This window comes from Xyrauchen texanus, chromosome 13 (assembly GCF_025860055.1).
Source record: "Xyrauchen texanus isolate HMW12.3.18 chromosome 13, RBS_HiC_50CHRs, whole genome shotgun sequence".
NCBI lineage: Eukaryota > Metazoa > Chordata > Actinopteri > Cypriniformes > Catostomidae > Xyrauchen > Xyrauchen texanus.
The window spans coordinates 2424343-2445579 of NC_068288.1; the positions used below are offsets into that span (position 1 = coordinate 2424343).

At 42.9% G+C, this 21237-nt stretch overlaps 1 long non-coding RNA gene across 1 annotated transcript; it reads right to left on the bottom strand.

Annotated features, from left to right (window-relative positions):
- Nucleotides 1–18076: 18076 nt before the first annotated feature.
- LOC127653824 (uncharacterized) lies at nucleotides 18077–18641 on the bottom strand. The gene is made up of 3 exons (XR_007971861.1): nucleotides 18548–18641; nucleotides 18350–18370; nucleotides 18077–18189 (listed from the first exon to the last, which is right to left on the bottom strand). It is a non-coding gene; the product is annotated as an uncharacterized LOC127653824 (long non-coding RNA).
- Between the last annotated feature and the right edge of the window lie 2596 nt (nucleotides 18642–21237).

Consider the following 21237-nt stretch of genomic DNA (forward strand, 5'->3'; position numbering starts at 1 on the left):
CAGCTTCTTGGCTGTCACATGCCGATGGATCTCTGCAATACTGTCGAGTCCATAACACACTAACTGGTGTGACTTAAGAGTGCCTCGGGAGGTGATAACTCTGATCTTCAGCAGGTACCGCTTGGTTTCAACTGATACCTTCATCCCGTCGACTCCATGGACCACCAGAGTGACGTCTTCACTTCGAAGGTTTAATTCATTTGCAGCTTTATGAGTTATGTAGTTCGTATCTGAGGCCAGGTCAATCCAACTTTTTGTCCAGCATTGGCCGTTTCCTGTTGTAGCATCGTGATAACTGGAAATTCTTGCAAACCACTTTCTGCTAGTAGCCCCTGCTCACTTGCCCCGGAGTTGAAGGTCCTGGCTGCTGAATTGCAGAATGCATCTTGACACTGCTGAGCCAACTCAGGTAACAACTTGGAGAGGAACTCCTCCTGAGACTCTGTGCACTTTCCACCTCCCACCGAACCAGGTTTTGTTCTTCTCTGGGGTGTACTTCTAGTTTCAGCATATGGACACAGGTAATAATGGTGCTCTGGGGTTTGTTTGCCTTTGCATTCCACATTTCTGCACAAGTAAGTGGTTTTGCAGTAGGAGCCTCCATCATGGATTTCCAGACATCTCTTGCATGCTCCGAGCCTCCTCACCGCATTCTCTCTCTCTGAAGATTTCAGGGTCCTAAATTTCTTGCAGAAATACAGCTTCTTCCTGTGTTTGCCGTCTCCACAGACAATGCAACCTGCTGGGTAACTGCTCAATTTGGTGGCTCTTGTTCTGGCATGCCTTGGCTCAGACCTGCTCTCCTTCCTGCTTGGCTCATCTTCTCTTAACTGCTCCAGCTGCTCATATATTGCCTCCTGGCTTTTGAGGAATTCAAGGAGCTTGTCGAATCGAGTTTGTGGTGCAACAGCATTTTTCTCATCAGCAATATAAACCAGCCATTCCTTCTTCAGTGACTCCGGGAGTTTGCTCTCAATGGATTTTGTCACCAAGGGATTCTTCATGGCGCCGGTGTCTCCAAGCTAGGTCATACAGGGCTTTCTCAATCATTTGATTCAGCTCCACTATTTTCCTGGCTTGGTGACCTCTTACTGGCGGCATTGCTTGCAACTCTTCCACAATTTCCAAGGCAATAGCAGCTCTATTCCCAAAGCGATTCTCCAGGACACGGAATATTTCTTCTGCTGTATTATAGGCTGTAAGTCGAAACTCTCTGGCCACTTTATCATCGAGACTGTCCAGCAGCTGAAATTTCTTCACCTCTTTTGATCCGGTTGGTTCGCCTTGCTTCTGAAGCAGGCTTCAACTTGATGGCTGGCCTTGGAGAACTATGAGCTGTAACAGCTCTCTCAGAAACCTGCTCGACTTTTGCCTGAATAAATTCAGCCTTTCTGGAAACCAGCTTTGGGAGTCAAACCTCAAGCTCCCTCAGACGCCTTTTAAAGTCTTTTTGCTCAGCAGAAGGTGCCCAACGATTCCACTGGACATGCACTTCTCTTGCAGCTTTAACCAAACCTTCCAGGTGGCTCAGCATGAAGTCATATGCTTCCGGATTCGCACAAGGTTGAACAGAAAAGACCCGGTCACACTCCGCCTCTGCCACTTGAAAAGCCAGGGATATTTGGGGGTCCCCAAAACTAGTCCAGAGAGTCTTCAAAATTAGATCTTTACCCTCCTTCAATCTCTGGTCACATTCTCTTGCCGTCTTCTCTAGGTCAGCCTTTTGTTGCAAACTTAATGCTGGCATGTCCTCTGCATCCATCTCAGCCTCAACCTCTGCGATCAAAGCAGCCTCCACATCCTTATTTGCTTCCATGACTTTCGTGGTTGTAATGAAAGATTTTTGAAGCTTTCTCTTAGCTCTTCCTCACACATGTCCATATGGGTCCTAGAAACGGAATTGGCGAGCCGAGAAAAGAGTCTTTTTGCGCTGGTTCTTTCAGCTTTAAGCTGCTCCAATGACTTTGTCTCTGCCATATCCTCTGGTTGGAACAACGGAATAATTTGCACACTTTGGGATGATGCTACGGCAGTTTATCTTTCTTCTTCCAGGCCTCCAGGTGAGTTTCAAGGTCCTCCAATCCTGCAGGCGGTTTTTTACTGTCAAGCGTTTCTTTGACTGTGCGTTTCCCCACGCTTGAAGGAGATAGGTTCTCACTATTTGAAGTTATAAACTGGATTCCACTCAATGATTAGGCCTTGTGAATTACTTCCATCCATTTATTATAGAATTCATGTAGGTAAAAAACCTTCAAAACATAATCATACATACAGTGTTAATCACAAGGAAACCCAATAAAGTGCATAAGTTAGCAGGTTTAACATAACTTAATTTTAACATCTTTGCGCAGCACTACAAATACATCAGTACCTTAAGTTAACAAACCATTTAAAACATGAACATTCCACCAAACCTAAATATATTGCACAAAGGTTGGTAAATATTACACATTCAATTAAAGATGGTAAGTATTATACAGCTCAATAACAATAAATTACATCCGTAATTTATCCTACATTATAAGGTACAAAATAAATGCATTAATAGCCTTTACACATTTGCATGGTTTAAATTGACTGGACTTTAACCACAAAGGCCATGAATTAACCTATGCTTTTAACCATATTTATAAATGAATTGCCATTTTAATAATTAAACTATATGCAATTACATAGAAATAATAACTTGAGTGATTTGACTATTTATCAAATGGGTTTAAGCAGTACTCCATATGATTTGGACAGCTGTTAAATATTTCAAACACAGTTACCAAATCAAACCAGACAAACTAAGTAGATTAATTTAAATATACACGAATAGGCATATTTTAACACACTACACCAATAAACACCATATATTAAAAATATGCTACTTAAGAACAATGACGTGATTTACAGAGCTTCATTGAATGCTATATTCACACGCTGATAACACACGCAATTAGCAAGCATTTCAAAGTTCAGTGTTTTTCAACCAGCAGAGCTTCAAGCTTACCGGCTGTCACTTCAGAGTTCTTTGGTGAGTACACGATCCCGCACAGTGTTCAAAACAGACATCAAGCTCTAATACTCGAGCCAGCGCTGCTGTCTGCCGTAGCATCAGCTTCCAGTGCACACAAACAATAGCAACGGTGCATTGCCTTATCCAGTCTGGGTACGCGCAACTTATTGCGGATTAGCTTCACCTGGTACTAATGAGGGAATGCGGGGTGACGGGCGGTTTGCCACAACATATATAATGGCCTGTCTCTAAAATCTAAACACAAACGAAGTACTTAGAAATATCAATAAGATGTATGTTCATATATATACACTCACCTAAAGGATTATTAGGAACACTTGTTCAATTCTCATTAATGCAATTATCTAATCAACCAATCACATGGCAGTTGCTTCAATGCATTTAGGGGTGTGGTCCTGGTCAAGACAATCTCCTGAACTCCAAACTGAATGTCAGAATGGGAAAGAAAGGTGATTTAAGCAATTTTGAACGTGGCATGGTTGTTGGTGCCAGACAGGCCGGTCTGAGTATTTCACAATCTGCTCAATTACTGGGATTTTCACGCACAACCATTTCTAGGGTTTACAAAGAATGGTGTGAAAAGGGAAAAACATCCAGTATGCGGCAGTCCTGTGGGCTGAAAATGCCTTGTTGATGCTAGAGGTCAGAGGAGAATGGGCCGACTGATTCAAGCTGATAGAAGAGCAACTTTGCCTGAAATAACCACTGCTACAACCGAGGTATGCAGCAAAGCATTTGTGAAGCCACAACACGCACAACCTTGAGGCAGATGGGCTACAACAGCAGAAGACCCCACCGGGTACCACTCATCTCCAATACAAATTGGAAAAAGAGGCTACAATTTGCAAGAGCTCACCAAAATTGGACAGTTGAAGACTGGAAAAATGTTGCCTGGTCTGATGAGTCTTGATTTCTGTTGAGACATTCAAATGGTAGAGTCAGAATTTGGCGTAAACAGAATGAGAACATGGATCCATCATGCCTTGTTACCACTGTGCAGGCTGGTGGTGGTGGTGTAATGGTGTGGGGGATGTTTTCTTGGCACACTTTAGGCCCCTTAGTGCCAATTGGGCATCGTTTAAATGCCACGGCCTACCTGAGCATTGTTTCTGACCATGTCCATCCCTTTATGGCCACCATGTACCCATCCTCTGATGGTACTTCCAGCAGGATAATGCACCATGTCACAAAGCTCGAATCATTTCAAATTGGTTTCTTGAACATGACAATGAGTTCACTGTACTAAAATGGCCCCCACAGTCACCAGATCTCAACCCAATAGAGCATCTTTGGGATGTGGTGGAATGGGAGTGTAACACTTCCCAAGGAAGGAGGACAGGAAACAGGTCTTCACCACAAGGTAAGGTTTTAATTCCCTTTTTGTTCCGTACAATCTTACTATTTACATACACAATACAACACAATGCCAAACACTGGGTTCGCATGTCATCTCTCTCCCCTCTGGGGCCCTCTCGCTGCCTTTTTATGCCGCTCTCCTCGTACTCACTGAAATTAGAGACAGGTGTTTAGACATAATTTAGCTCAGGTGTAAGCGCCCTTACCGCTTTTCTCTCCCGGACGGGCGCTTGACCACGCCCCCGCTGCCACATACCCCCACCGCCCGACTCAGGCCGGGGCGTCATCCGGCCTGCCTACCACTCCCCCATTTCTGGAGAGGAAGTCGGCGACAGCCATCTGCACCCCCGGTCTGTGGACCACCTTGAATTTAAAGGGCTGGAGAGCTAGATACCAACGGGTGATCCGGGCATTAGTATCCTTCATGCGATGGAGCCACTGCAGTGGGGCGTGATCCGAACAGAGGGTGAAGGCCCGCCCCAGCAGGTAGTAACGGAGGGTGAGGACCGCCCACTTGATGGCCAAACACTCCTTCTCCACGGTGCTGTACTTAGTCTCCCTTAAGGAGAGCTTACGGCTAATGTACAGCACCGGGCTCCTCTCCCTCCACCACCTCGCGAGTACGGCCCCCAGCCCTCTGTCTGAAGCATCCGTCTGTAATAAAAAGGGAGAGAGAAGTCAGGTGCATGAAGAAGCGGCCCCCACAAAGTGCGGCTTTAACCTGCATAAGCGCCTGTTGGCACTGCTCCGACCACTGGACCGGATCTGGAGCCCCCTTTTTAGTGAGGTCAGTCAGCGGGCTGGTGACGTCCGAATAATTAGGCACAAACCTTCTATAATAGCCAGCCAGCCCCAGAAACTGCCTCACCCCCTTTTTGGTCTTAGGTCTAGGGCAAGTCGCAATTGCCGCGGTCTTATCAATTTGGGGGCGCACCTGGCCATGACCCAAGTGGAACCCCAGATACCGTACCTCCACACGCCCAATCACGCACTTCTTAGGGTTTGCCGTGAGCCCCGCCCGCCACAGCGATCTCAGGACGGCCCTCAGATGTTGCATATGCCGCTGCCAATCATTGCTATAAATGATAATATCATCTAAATAGGCAGCAGCGTACGCGGTGTGCGGTCTGAGGATCCGATCCATGAGTTGCTGAAACGTGGCTGGTGCCCCAAACAAACCGAAAGGAAGCGTCACAAATTAGTGTAACCCAAACGGCGTAGTGAAGGCTGTTTTCTCACGGGACATTGGTGTCAAGGGGATCTGCCAATAACCCTTTGTTAAATCCAAGGTCGAATAAAATCGAGCAGTACCTAACCGATCGAGCAGTTCATCAACCCGGGGCATTGGGTATGCGTCAAATTTAGACACCGCGTTGACTTTTCTGTAATCCACACAGAATCGAACAGACCCATCACTCTTGGGAACAAGAACAACCGGGCTGGACCAATCACTGTGGGATTCCTCTATTACGCCCATATCAAGCATCGCATCTAATTCTTCCCGTACTATTTTCTTTTTATGTTCGGGTAAGCGATGGGGCGGCAACGCACCACCGCGCCCGGCTCGGTCTCGATGTGGTGCTGTATGATATTTGTACGGCCCGGAAGAGGGGAAAACACATCCGCAAATTCCTTTTGTAATTCAGAAACCTCTGTGAGTTGCAGCGGTGAGAGTTGGTCTCCACAAGTAACCGGAGTGTTGAGATTGTAGTTTTTGTTTACCTCCGGCCCGAGCTCCGCCCTCTCGGAACTACCGTGGCCAGCGTCACAGAGGCCGCCTCCTCCCTCCATAATTTCAGGAGGTTGAGGTGATAAATTTGGCGTGCACCCCTCTATCGGTACGTTTAACTTCATAATCGAGATCCCCAACTCGTGGTGTGACCTCAAAGGGTCCTTGCCACTTGGCGAGTAATTTAGAGCTTCGATGTTGGGAGTAATCACGAGTACCTTATCTCCCGGTGCAAATTCCCGTAGCCGAGCACCCCTGTCATACAGCCGGCGTTGGCGTTCTTGAGCTTGGAGCAAATTCTCCTGTGTTAATCGCCCCAGTGTGTGGAGTTTTGCTCTAAGATCGAGAACTAGCTGAATTTAATTTTTACTATTAGAAGGTCCCTCCTCCCGCGCTTCGCGGATGACGTCAAGGATACCGCGGGGGCGTCGCCCGTACAGCAGCTCAAACGGGGAGAACCCGGTGGAGGCTTGTGGGACCTCTTGTACTGCAAATAACAGGGGGTCTAGCCACTTATCCCAATTTCTAGCGTCCTCGTGTACGAATTTACGAATCATGTTCTTGAGAGTTTTATTAAATCGTTCCACTAGGCCATCTGTCTGTGGGTGGTAAACGCTAGTGCGAATCGATTTGTTGCCCAAGAGCTCGTAAAGTTCGCGAAGTGTTCGTTACATAAAAGTCATGCCTTGATCGGTGAGGATTTCTTTCGGAATCCCCACCCGGAAGATTATCTTGAAGAGTGCCCCTGCAACACTACGTGCGGAGATGTTGCTCAGAGGCACTGCTTCCGGATATCGCGTCGCGTAATCCACTAGGACTAACACGAAGCGATGTCCGCGTGCTGACCGTTCTAATGGCCCGACGAGGTCCATCCCAGTTCTCTCGAAGGGGACCTCGATTAATGGTAGAGGCGCAATGGCGCTTTTGGGGTGGCGGTGGGTTTACCAGCTGACATTCACGGCACGCCGCACACCACCTCGCGGACGTCACCGCCAATGCCCGGCCAATAGAAGCGGGCTATTAGGCGGAGAAGTGTTTTCCGTTCCCCTAGGTGACCGGCCATAGGATTGTAGTGAGCCGCCTGGAAAACCATTTCCGGCGGCCGTGGAACCAATAATTCTGTCACTTCCTCCTTTGTTTGAGCGTCCTGCGTCACTCTATATAACCGATCTTTAATCATAGCAAAGTATGGGTATGCAATGGCGACGCCCGGCGGAGCTGTTGACCATCAATCACGCTCACTTGGTCAAGAGCATGTTTAAGAGTTTAGATCCCGCGACTGCTCTAGAGGAAAGTCCCCTTCAGGGAATTCTCTGAGAGGAGGGCGGCCACCTCGCCCCTTTCCTCGTCATTCCGAGCAGCCGAGGGCGGTCCGGCTCCGCCTCCCCTGCCAAAGCATCGCACACCGCACACCTCTTTATGCAGGACCCATCCACACAAATACCCTCTAATATATCTTTAAAATTCGGCCAATCAGTACCCAAGATTAGCGGATGGGTGAGGCGGAACTAACCGCTGCCTCCACACTGTTTTTTCCCCTAAATATAATCGCCAACGTCACCATGGGATATTTGTGAACATCCCCATGCACACACCTCACCCTCACCAGTTTAGATAAACCCAAAGCCCGGGTTGAACCAAGCGTTGGTGGATGGTGGTCTGATTGCAGCCGGTATCCAGCAAAGCTTGGTAAATACCCCTGATCCTTACCGAATCCAGTATGCTCCAGCCCGATAGGGGCAGCCTGCGGGACGTCGGAGACCCGCACCACCGTCCCCACCTCCATCAGCGGACACTGATCCCGGAAGTGGCCGGGTCTCCGCACCTCCAACAGGCCGACCCAGGCGTTGCGGCCACACTTGTGCTGGCGGGTGCCCCCACCTGAGGAGGAGGCGGCTGAAAGGCGGGGAATTGGAGGCGCATTCTCCCACGGCCGGGGAGCAGGTCTCTGGAACCCTCCACGCCTGCTCGGGGCAGTAGCGGGCCCTGGGGAGAGAACAGAAGGAGAAAACACAGGGGAGGGCGAGGGCATGGGCAGATACAAGGGAAGGGGAGAGAGAGAGAGACGAAGAAGAAGAGGGCTCGTCCGCCCTCGGGATCGCCGCCAAGTGGTCCTCCGCCAACCGAACAGCTTCCTCCAGCGATGCCGGGCGATGGCACTGGACCCACCCGCCGTCTTCGAGGCAGCCATTGAGCGAACTGTTCCAGTACCACCTGGTCGATTACTCCCTCGACGTCGCGGTCCCCCGCGAGCAGCCACCTCCGACAGGCGTCCCGGAGCCGTTGAGCGAACGCGAAGGGGCGATCGGACGTTCCTAGCTTCATGCCCCGGAAGAGCTGGCGAAGAGTATGCTCCGACCGACCCGCTGCAGAATAGACCTCTTCAGATCGGTGTATGCCAGGAGGTTCGTTGCCGGCAGCTGCTGTGCCGCAAGTTGAGCTTCCCCGGACAGGAGGGGAATCAGGCGGGCTGCCCACTGTTCGCGGGGCCAGCCCCAGATTTCTGCTGAGCGCTCAAACAAATCAAGGAAGGCCTCAGGATCATCTGCTGCCCCCATCTTCTGTAGCATGGGGGGGCAGCGTAGCGCGGGTGTCCGGGGTCGCGGTTGTGGCTGACGCGTCCCCTGGCTGAGGAGGCTCGGATGGTGTGCGGTCCTCTGCCTGAGCCCGCATGATTTCGAAAAACCGGCGATCTTGGTCTTGCCGGAGCTCAAGCAGGGATTGTTGGTGGCCTTGATGCAGCGTCGCGAGGGACTGGAGGACTTCTGCCAGCTGGGAGGACTCTATGGGGCGACCACTTTCCATGTTTCCTTTAATTTCCTGGGTTTCGGCACCAGTGTAACACTTCCCAAGGAAGGAGGACAGGAAACAGGTCTTCACCACAAAGTAAGGTTTTAATTCCCTTTTTGTTCCGTACAATCTTACTATTTACATACACAATACAACACAATGCCAAACACTGGGTTCGCATGTCATCTCTCTCCCCTCTTGGGCCCTCTCGCTGCCTTTTTATGCCGCTCTCCTCGTACTCACTGAAATTAGAGACAGGTGTTTAGACATAATTTAGCTCAGGTGTAAGCGCCCTTACCGCTTTTCTCTCCCGGACGGGTGCTTGACCACGCCCCCGCTGCCACAGGGAGCTTCTTGCCCTGGATGTGCATCCCACAAATCTCCATCAACTGCAAGATGCTATCCTATCAATATGGGCCAACATTTCTAAAGAATGCTTTCAGCACCTTGTTGAATTAATGTCACGTAAAATTAAGGCAGTTCTGAAGGTGAAAGGGGGTCAAACACAGTATTAGTATGGTGTTCCTAATAATCCTTTAGGTGAGTGTATATACATGTGTATATGTATGTGTGTGTGTGTGTGTGTGTGTGTGTGTGTGTGTGTGTGTGTGTGTGTGTGTGTGTGTGTGTGTGAGCGTGTATTTATCACTTTGTGGGGACCAAATGTCCCCATAAGGATAGTAAAACCCGAAATGTTTGACCTTGTGGGGACATTTTGTCGGTCCCCATGAGGAAAACAGCTTATAAATCATACCAAGTTATGTTTTTTGAAAATGTAAAAATGCAGAATGTTTTCTGTGAGGGTTAGGTTTAGGGGTAGGGTTAGGTTTAGGGGATAGAATATAAAGTTTGTACAGTATAAAAACCATTATGTCTATGGAAAGTCCCCATAAAACATGGAAACACTACGTGTGTGTGTGTGTGTGTGTGTGTATATATATATATATATATATATATATATATATATATATATATATATATATATATATACATACATATATACATACAGGGTTTCCGCGAGGCATTGAAAGTCATTAAATGTTATTCCTACAGGCATTAACATTTTTAGATAGTTTAGATTTTTCTCAAGTTACTTCGCCGTGACCGACAAAGTAACATCTTCAGCAACTACTACTACCACCACAACTGCTGCTGTAGTGACCACCGCTTCCTGCGGAGCCACTACCGAAGGAAAATCGGTTAAACTTTGAGCAGCGTTTGGTTTGAATGCGACGCTGCAGGCAGAGGTGCAGCAACACTCATAAGCATCAAATTAAGGTGTTTCTGAGTTGTTCCAGAGAATGTTTCGTGATTCGCAAATAGCCAAATCTTTCACCTGTGGAAAGGACAAAACCAGCTACATTTTAAAATGTGGAATTGCCCCATACTTCAAAATAAACTGATTTCTGCGATTAACAATGCAGGACAATTGTGAACTACTGGCTTCTGTAGCCTCAGCCAGGACCATTTACAGGATCTACCTTGATGAAGAGAGGAGCAAGAGAGAGGGTGCCATGCGTGGACTTAAGAGAAAAGCTTTGGAAGGTGAGCCTGGAAGAACTGAAAAAGAAAAGAGGTGTTGATGGAGATATGCGCCAGCCTTCAGAATGATGTTGATCAACTAGCTGAGCAGGCCAAAAACAATCCTAACACACTCATGGCTCAAATGATTACAAAATCTAATACTATGAGGAGATACAAGGACAAATTAAATGAATTGAAAAATGTTGAGTCAGAGTTGGAACTAAAAGTGAGCGAACTAAGGCACATGGATTAATTCTCTTATTTATCCAAAGTTAAATCTGTGTAATTTCTATAGCACTTGAATTTTGCATACATTAATTTACAACCTTAAAAAGTTCAGAGTTTTTCCATCACTGTCCAGACTGATTGAATTTGGGGTTATAGTTGGAGGTTACGTGTATTTGATGGCAGTACAATTTACACAAACAGAAACATAATGGCTTTTTTTTCCAGTCATGGACTGATTTTTCAGTATGCCTATAGCATTCAATATTTAGTTGATTGGTACTATGTTAAATTAAATTTGTCATATCTGCAAATACATTTTTATATTTTAAGCTGTCTCCTGAGCCATTTCTAATTCAGTTCAGAGTGATACAGTTTATTTAAATGTTGTAGATTGTCTCAAATATCCAAGATTATCATCATTGTCAGGTTGAATGGTTACAATTGGGACATGGGCTTTTTAAAAATGTATTGTTTGTATAGTGTATATATATATGTGTGTGTGTGTGTATGTGGTTAGTCAATGGGTCATGTATGTCTTTAAAAATTGTAATAATGACATTAAAAAAGGCATTAAAAAGCATTAAATTAGATTTGATGATACCTGCAGAAACCCTGATATATATTTAAGCAATCTCACATGAGTGCGATATGGCCCTACATCAGCACTGGTGTGATTTGGCTGCAGTGCCATAGGTAATTAGAGCAGTGCTGATGTAGGGCCATATAGCATGAGTGTGATTGCGAGTGTGATATTGTAAATGTAAAAAAAAATTGGAAAAACTGAGTACGGTCATAAAAACACATTTGTGCTTGGAACTACTTTCTTACGTGACTGAGCAGAATCTGCTGATGCTGGTTCAAAACAAATGATGCGTCCAAACCTCAGTAATTCAAAAATGTCACTTTAGAACATGGTATCATGGCTTGTGCTGTTTCTAACAAGTCATTGGATAACCAAGGATAGACGGCTGGTTGTGTGTGTGTGAGAGAGCATGTGCGATCACCTGTTGCCACCAGTGACGTGCGGTGATGTCTTAAAGAGGTTAGGCACTGAGTTATGAAAGCCAGATTACCTGATTTATTGTTTAAGCTAATAATACGTAATAACAGTGAACGTTACACACAAGCGCGGCATATCAAGAAATGTACAAATCAGGATGTATATCATGTATTCTCTCTCTCTCTCTCACACACACACACACACACACACACACAAGTGCGTAAACAGTGAACGTTATGCATTTATCAGATCCTTCAAAACCTCTCGGTTTTCCTTTACCTTTTCATTGTGGTAGGTTATATTCAGCTTCCTTTGCTCGTCAAGTGCAAGGTCGATACGAGATTTTCCAAAGGTTTTCAGTGTAATTTGACACTGGATGTGAGCTGACGACTTTTCATGCTTGGTTAAAGCTGCGGGCAGGTTGTTCAAATCACAATATCCCGCTGAAGTCCAAACAGTCTGACTGGTTGAAAAAAGCAGGCAGGGATAGCAGTACAGCCGCTGATTGTTAGCGCAGCCACATAGCCAATCTTTTCTTACATACCAATCAGTTTGAAATGATCGGATACTTTTTGGGCCCTTTTGCTGTACTAGTCCATCTAAGGCTGGCGTAGACCTCCCTCTTGCAATTAACTCCTATTTGGAATTAAAATCGAGCTTGGAAAAATTTCTTAATTCCGTGATTACGGCTGGTGCTGTCATTTTGAATTTTGCGGGGATTAGGCATGTACGCTAGCTGTGGTGTAATGATGTTAGCTACGCAAATGTCCAGGAATATCTCGATTTTAATTGGTCCATGTCTGATACGTAACGGAGATGATTACGGGCATAACATATTTAAAAAGGCACAGCAGATTTGTGCTTTTTGCCGTACATGTTAAAGAATACAGGATCGAAGTGCGCATGCGCAACATGGGTTTTCCGCTTGTCGTCTGCAATGAATGGACCGTAAAAGCACTGCTTATTCTACCATTTGTTTTTAGTTGATTATGAGTAACTGCTACATTTGTCATCATAACGTCTAAACAATTGGAATAACACACATATTGCATGTATAAATCACAAGAATAAAAAGTAAAAATCCAAATACAAGTTTATTATTTAATAAACATTTTATTTTTGAATTTTGGCAGGGTAGGCAGTGCCTAGTTTGCCCACCCAGACCACACGTCAGTGGTTGCCACATCCAATCAGAGATGCGGTCCGATTTTTCAGTGATATTTATAGACTTCCAAGCGGGGGTATTCCTTTTGCTGTAGCTGGTGCACAAGAGTCATTACTATAGAAACAGTGATTTTCTCCGCCATTTTAAACAGTATGTATCCAATGTGGAGACTCCGATAAAAGGTAAGCACATGAGTTCTGTAATAAATCAGTCTGTTGTGGCATGAGCCTTAATCCTGAAGTTGTCATTTTAAAGCTGTTTAAAGCTATTTCCTTGCTTTGGTAATGTATTAGAACAGCACTCTGTGATCGCTTGTATTACTATGTAAACAATGACTAATGGATTCACTTTACTTCACCAACTGGCTCCTATTACACAGAAAAATTATCTTTTGCCACCACCTGCTGGCTAACATATGTAATTTGAAAAATACAGTAACTCTTAACCCATATGCACTACTCTTACACTTTAGTTTAGAACAGTATGAACACAAGCGGAGTGATACACACAGAGTGAAGCGTATGAGTGCTGATGGTGTCACCATCAGCACTCATGGAACGTCTCTTGTCCAATCAGATTAGAGAACCGGAACTAACTGTGGTATGTGTGTATATGTATGAGATATATATATATGTATATGTATGAGATATATATATATATCCATCCATCCATCCATCCATCCATCTTCAACCGCTTATCCGAAGTCGGGTCGCGGGGCAGCTGCTCCAGCAGGGGGCCCCAAACTTCCCTATCCCGAGCCACATTAACCAGCTCTGACTGGGCGACCCCGAGCGTTCCCAGGCCAGTGTGGAGATGTAATCTCTCCACCTAGTCCTGGGTCTTCCCCGAGGCCTCCTCCCAGCTGGACGTGCCTGAAACACCTCCCTAGGGAGGCGGCCAGGGGGCAGCCTTACCAGATGCCCAAACCACCTCAACTGACTCCTTTCAACGCAAAGGAGCAGCGGCTCTACTCCGAGCTCCTCACGGATTACTGAGCTCCTCACCCTATCTCTAAGGGAGAAGCCCGCCACCCTTCTGAGGAAGCCCATTTCGGCCGCTTGTACTGCGTGACCTAGTTCTTTCGGTCATGACCCAACCTTCATGACCATAGGTGAGGGTAGGAACAAAAATTGACCGGTAGATCGAGAGCTTTGCCTTTCGGCTCAGCTCTCTTTTCGTGACAACGGTGCGATAGAGCGAGTGCAATACCGCCCCTGCTGCCCCGATTCTCCGGCCAACCTCCCGCTCCATTGTCCCCTCACTCGTGAACAAGACCCCGAGGTACTTGAACTCCTTCACTTGGGGCAAAACCTCATTCCCTACCTGGATTACGCACTCCATCGGTTTCCTGCTGAGAACCATGGCCTCAGATTTATATAAAACGATATATATATATATATATGAAACTAAGCATTTGAAAAGATGCTTACCATTATGTAAAGCAATGAATCGAAAACATGGTGGTGAACAGCATTTAACAAAATATTCAACAAAAAGATGTGCAAAGAGATTCGTGTCGATTGTGCCAAGTTGTTTCCTCCTTTTGATTCTAGTGTATGAATATTCACATACATGCAGTGGTGTATAAAATGCTCCATTCAATTCCTGGACAGTTATAAAGTGACACACAAAAAAAAAAAAAAAAAAACAGAAAATTATAAAACATCTAATTTTCAATCAGCAGTTTAAAAACCACAGGCCTATGGATAAAACACCAGAGCAGATCTGGTCTCTGTGTATTGTGATTTAACTAAAGCAGAGTGCCTCAGGTGGTGTTCTATTTGATTTTATAGTGCTTTGGTTATCTAAATCCATGGTTTATTGCATCCATCCTTTTACTTTAAATGTTTTAGACGTTTAAATCAGTTTTTTTTAACGGTGTTATGGCGTCATGTCAATGAAGCTGTAAAATTGGATATATCTTTAAACAGAAAAAGTTAGAAAGTGATTATCATCACACCAAAATCATGTAAACACACATTGTTTATGTCTTGTGGCTAAACTTTTAAAACGATGAGTATTTTAACGTTTATCCATTGTCCCCATTCACTCCCATTGTAAGTGCCTCACTGTAACCCATATTTTCTTTTTTATTACAAGAAAAGGAGGGATGAGTCGCAATTAACTTTTCTGGTAATCAACATTATGCAACATATGTTGCTGATTGAGCTCAATTATATTGAACCTGGAATATTTCTTTAATTCAAGATAAAGTTGCAATATGTTAAAAACTGCTGGAATACAAAAAACCTGAAATCAAATTTATATTCTTTCATAATTTGGACCTTAAATTTCTTTTCCAAAGACCATTTTCTTTAAAACAATAAAAATCTGCAGTTTCTTTCTTAATTATACAGTGTAATGCAAAATTGTGTATGTACATAATTGTGTAATTAGTGATTAACAGGTGAGCAATTTCCCATTTATCATGGCTCCATTGGTAGCACAATTCTGAGAAAACCTTATAAACCACGTGATTAATACACGCATGGTCACAGTGAGTTGACAGTTTAATTCACTCTTTCAAGTTTGAAATAAATATTTTCCCCCCGATAATAGGTGACAAAAGAGAAATTAAAAATCTTCTTAAGGCAGGAAAAATTAATACTTTAGAGAGTTGTCTTTAATTAATATTACTGCTTTCAAAGGTATTAAGTAAAATGCAATAGCTTTTAAGGTTCTCACAGATGATATAACAATAAGAATATGTATCAAAATGTATAGGAAATACTTCACATATTCATGTAAAAGATGTAAAATGAATAATGTAACTGACAAGTTTTTTAAATAAATAATTACATTAAATACATACGGAACATGCATTAAACTCAGAAGATTTTTAAAGATTTCCCAAGAACTAGAAAAGAAACTCATAATCAAAACGAAAATGGCATGTCATACTATATTTCTTCCTCGTCTGTACCATGTTTTTCAGATCTTGTACCACTACCATAAAAAAAAAATCAAAACGGGTCAAAAATGACCCGAACAGTGCACTAAGGACTAGGGTTAAAGATGAAGGGAGACCCACGTGATTCACAGTTCGTCATGGATGTGGGCGTTCTCTACTGTCTCGGGCTTGTTGGGTAGTGTAGTTGTTCAGTAGGAATTTCGCTATTAAACAATGAAGTTGAAATAATTATAGACATCATATATATCTATATAATATCTATGGAAATAACGCTAAAAGATATATACAAGTGGTCCTTGGTCTACATAGTTTAACGTTATTGTGTCTCCCAGCCTGGTCATAGCTGGTTTATCAGGCTGGTTTTAGAGGGGTTTTGAACACTTTTTTTAGCTGGTCAGGCTGGTCAGTGTTGGTTTTGACTGGTCTTAGTTGGTCAGGCTGGTCTTAGCTGGTCATGCTGGTTTTAGCTGGTCAGTGTTGGTCAGGCTGGTCTTAGCTGGTCAGTGTTGGTTTTAGCTGGTCAGGCTGGTCTTAGCTGGTCAGGCTGGTTTTAGCTGGTCAGTGTTGGCTTTCCCAGCTAGCCAAATTACGTGACCATTACGTAACGGCAACGTAATCACATTACGAATCTTTCGTCGTGGCAACGTAAGTGGTTACGTCGTGACAACCGGAAAAGTGAAATTCCTGGATTCGTCGCCACAACGTAACTTTGTGACGATGCCTGTTTGTCGTAGCAACGTTGTGGCAACGTCGTGAATCAATAGTTGTGTGTTGGTAACCAGTTGGTAATTTTAATCTTAATTAATATTATATGGGCGGACTTGCAGTACCAATCTAATTTCTGTCCTCATTTGCCCAAAACTATCTTTTGGGCAAATGAGTCTTTTTCAAAATATACAAAAAATATATTTGCTAAAATATTTGTCTTAATACATCTACAAATACATTTTTTGGGCATTTTTGAAAATATATTTTAAATATACTTTAAAGGCATTTAAAAATATATTTTGCCCTCCATATATTTCAATACAAGAAAATACACACATGTAAGATTTGAAGAGAATCTTTATATGATGTCTAAAATGTGAACATGTATGTAACACATTTGAATAAAAATCAAGCAACGAACACACTTTAAATTTCTAAAAATTAACTTTTTTTCAAGCCATCTCAGTTCCCCCATCTTAGAATTCACTGCAAACCCCAAAGCTCCTCTGGACACATTGGGAAACTTCTTCACTGCCACTGTAAGAGACAAAAATCACAGCTATATTTTAAAGGGATGGTTCACCCAAAAATGAAAATTCTGTCATTAATTACTCGTCCTCGTGTTATTCCAAACCCATAAAACTTTCGTTCATCTTCAAAACACAAATTAAGATATTTTAATGAAATTTGAGAGATTTCTGTCCCTCCATTGACAGTCCACGCCAATTTAACTACCAATTTAACGCTTCAAAAAGTTAATTCATAAAAAATAAAAGAAATCTTCATTTGTGTTTTTGAAGATGAACTAAAGTCTTACAGGTTTGGAACAACTTGAGGGTAAATTATGAAATTGTTTTAATTTTTTGGTTGAATTAATCCTTTAACTGAATTTTTCTAGTAAATTTTCCTCTCACCAACTCTGTATCCAAAATCAAATACTTATCTACTATACAGTATTCGAAAAAAAAGTATGCCAACATGGTAGTATGTCCGAATTCATAGTATTTAAAAAAATAAATAAATAAAAAGTCAAAATTTAATTCATATAGAACATACATTTTTAATGGTTGTGAAGTAAATTCAAATACAAATGTAGTACCTACTCAAACAGTATGATGCACAGCAACTATTGACTTACCATATATTGCTGCCATGGTGTCCTTGTCAAGGGCATTCCTTCTCTCTTCACCTCAGTCAGTTTTACTCATTCAGTTTTACTCATTCCTCCTACAAAAGACAATACACGATACATGAACATTTGTATAGGGTACAGAGGGCATGCACCATTGTCTTCAAACTAGTTTTAAATTTCCAAATATTTTTGTTCACCTTAACAGTGGAACTGGAGAAAAATAACTATAGTATGGGATAGTATAGGATTTGATGGATGTTTTGGACAGTAAAGAAAATAATGAAGGAGAGGTAGAATTAGCCTTTTTTTAAACTACTCTGTAGTTTTTACCCAGCAACGCCGCAATGACATAATTTGTGTGCGAACCTTCGGCAACAAGCAGCTGCGTAGAGCAGGCTTAAGCATTGATGCAAACTTCACAATTTTGTTGCTAGATTTAGCAACTTTTAAACTATGACCTGGCCTTCGAAACTGTTTACCTTTCACATTGCTGTGGATCAGAATCTCCAGTGGGAAGGAGGCCATTAAAAGAACATGTACCATTGAAGTGGCTGTTTGGGTCTGCACGGCAGAAGTCCATTGATGCTTTAGAATGGTTATACCTGTGCCATGTGCTAACTCCACCTGTGGTTGTGATCACATAAAAAGAGATTTACAATATACATTATTTTCAAATAAATTATTTAAAACTCAACTTAAGTTTTTATTCAGCCATTTCATCCATCACAGAAATGCATAACAAATCTGTATGTACAGACCTAAATCCTCAGCAAAAAGTACTTACATAATTAGCATCACTGCAACACTAATAAAAGTAAAAATGACAAAAAAATAATAAAATTAAATGTTATTACAGACGGACAGTTTACAGACAGGAAGAGCTTACCTACAAACATTTACACACTTTATTAAGAATTAACAAAGCAATGACACTGATGTAACTGCACAATGTATTTTTGCAAGGTGAAAACAAAATACTTACTTTGGCAGAACCAGACAGAGAAGACTTGGATGGAGCCTTTGGCACCTGTGAAGCAAAATATTGATAGATTAAAAACAATACACATAACACTGAGCGTCATAAAATCTTTGTAGAAGTATCAGAATATCAGAACTTTGCCCAACTATCTAAACATTACTGCTTTTAAGTCATGTGACTTATATTTTGATGGACGTATGATGTGAATACACCCATAAAATGCAAGTGAATAGGAGTTTCATGTTCTGAAAAAGACAAAAAGCTTAATTGTAACCATAAGACTCCAGTAGTTTAATAAATGTGTTCTGAAGCAAATGTGTTTATAATTTTGGGTGAGAACAGACCAAAACATTCCTCCAAAATATACCTCTACTGTAAATCTTGACATCAGCAATCAACTTAATGATCATGATTAATTAAATAACTTCCTGGTTCTACCTAGTGCTCTCTGCATGTGTTAAGCACTAGGACTGTATGTCTACAGTGCATCCGGAAAGTATTCACAGCGCTTCACTTTTCCACATTTTATGTTATGTTACAACCTTATTACAAAATGGATTAAATTCATTATTTTCCTAAAAAATCTGCAAAAAATACCCCATAATGACAACATGAAAGAAGGTTGTTTGAAATCTTTGCAAATTTACTAAAAAGAAAAAAAGAAGAAAAAAAAAATCACATGTACATAAGTATTCACAGCCTTTGCCATGACACTCAAAAGCTCAGGTGCATCCTGTTTCCACTGATCATCCTTGAGATGTTTCTACAAATTGATTGGAGTCCACCTGTGGTGAATTCAGTTGATTGGACATGATTTGGAAAGGCACACACCTGTCTATATAAGGTCCCACAGTTAACAGTGCATGTGAGAGCACAAACCAAGCCATGAAGTCCAAGGAATGGCCTGTAGACATCCGAGACAGGATTGTATCGAGGCACAGATCTGGGGAAGGGTACAGAAAATCTCTGCAGCATTGAAGGTCCCAATGAGCACAGTGGCCTCCGTCATCTGTAAATGGAAGTTTGGAACCACCAGGACTCTTCCTAGAGATGGCCGCCCCGCCAAACTGAGCGTTCAGGGGAGAAGGGCTTTAGTCAGGGAGGTGACCAAGAACCCGATGGTCACTCTGACAGAGCTCCAGCGTTTCTCTGTTGAGAGAGGAGAACCTTCCAGAAGAACAACCATCTCTGCAGCACTCCACCAATCAGGCCTGTATGGTAGAGTGGCCAGACAGAAGCCAATCCTCCACCAATCCTGACAGCCCACCTGGAGTTTGTCAAAAGGCACCTGAAAGACTCTCAGATCATGACAAACAAAGTTCTCTGGTCTGATGAAACAAAGATTGAACACTTTGGCCTGAATGTCAAGGGTCATGTCTGGAGGAAATCAGGCACCGCTCATCACCTGGCCAATACCATCCCTACAGTGAAGCATGGTGGTGGCAGCCTCATGCTGTGGGGATGTTTTTCGTGACAGGAACTGGTAAACTAGTCAGGATCAAGGGAAAGATGAATGCCGCAATGTACAGATACATCCTTGATGATCATAGCCAAGATAACAAAGGAGTGGCTACAGGACAACTCTGTGAATGTCCTTGAGTGGCCCAGCCAGAGACCAGACTTGATCCCGATTGAACATCTCTGGAGAGATCTGAAAATGGTTGTGCACCGACGCTCCCCATCCAACCTGATGGAGCTTCAGAGGTCCTGCAAAGAAGAATGGGAGAAACTGCCTAAAAATAGGTGTGCCAAGCTTGTAGTATCATACTCAAAAAGACTTGAGGCTGTAATTGGTGCCAAAGGTGCTTCAACAAAGTATTGAGCAAAGGCTGTGAATACTTATGTACATGTGATTTTGTTATTTTTAATTTTTAGTAAATTTGCAAAGATTTCATACAGACTTCTATCACGTTGTCACTATGGGGTATTGTTTGTAGAATTTTGAGGAAAATTATTAATTTAATCAATTTTTGAATAAGGCTGTAACATAACAAAATGTGGAATAAGTGAAGCGCTGTGAATACTTTCCAGATGCACTGTATATGCATATACTCACCATATCTCCATCAGAAAATATCTTGCTGTTATGCTGAAGAAAAAAGTCATACAAACTTGAAACAACACAAGGGTGAGTAAATGATGAGAGTATCTATTTTAGGTGAACTAATCTTTATCTACCACAGTCACGTTCAAATCACTAGGATGCTATGAATAATGTTCCTAACTTGTACAAGTATATTTATAATAAAAACAATAGTTAAAAATGCATAACTTACATCAAGGAAATCTTCATTTGATTCCAAAGGCTAAAAGTTTATCTAATGATCTCAAGAAAACAGTCATTATTTTAATAGTTATGCTTCGTATGTGACATAATAGCATGTGGCACAGACATTACATAAAAAGCAGCAAATACTTACTTTATGAGCATGTGAGATGGGAACATGAGATGGAATCTTTGACATTTGTATATATTAGAAACAAGTCACTTAATACTGTACATCAGAAAAACCTTTAGAAAGCAGACTATTCCTTGTTCAGATGCAAGAACAATCAGGGACGTCACAAGCATGGTGCGGGGCCCAGTGCAAGGGCCCCGCCCCATCCATCCGTTCGTGATCGTGGTTCTGAGTACAATGCACAAGTTTGTTTTGTTTTTTATCTATATCATATGTTCGTAGATATGAACAACA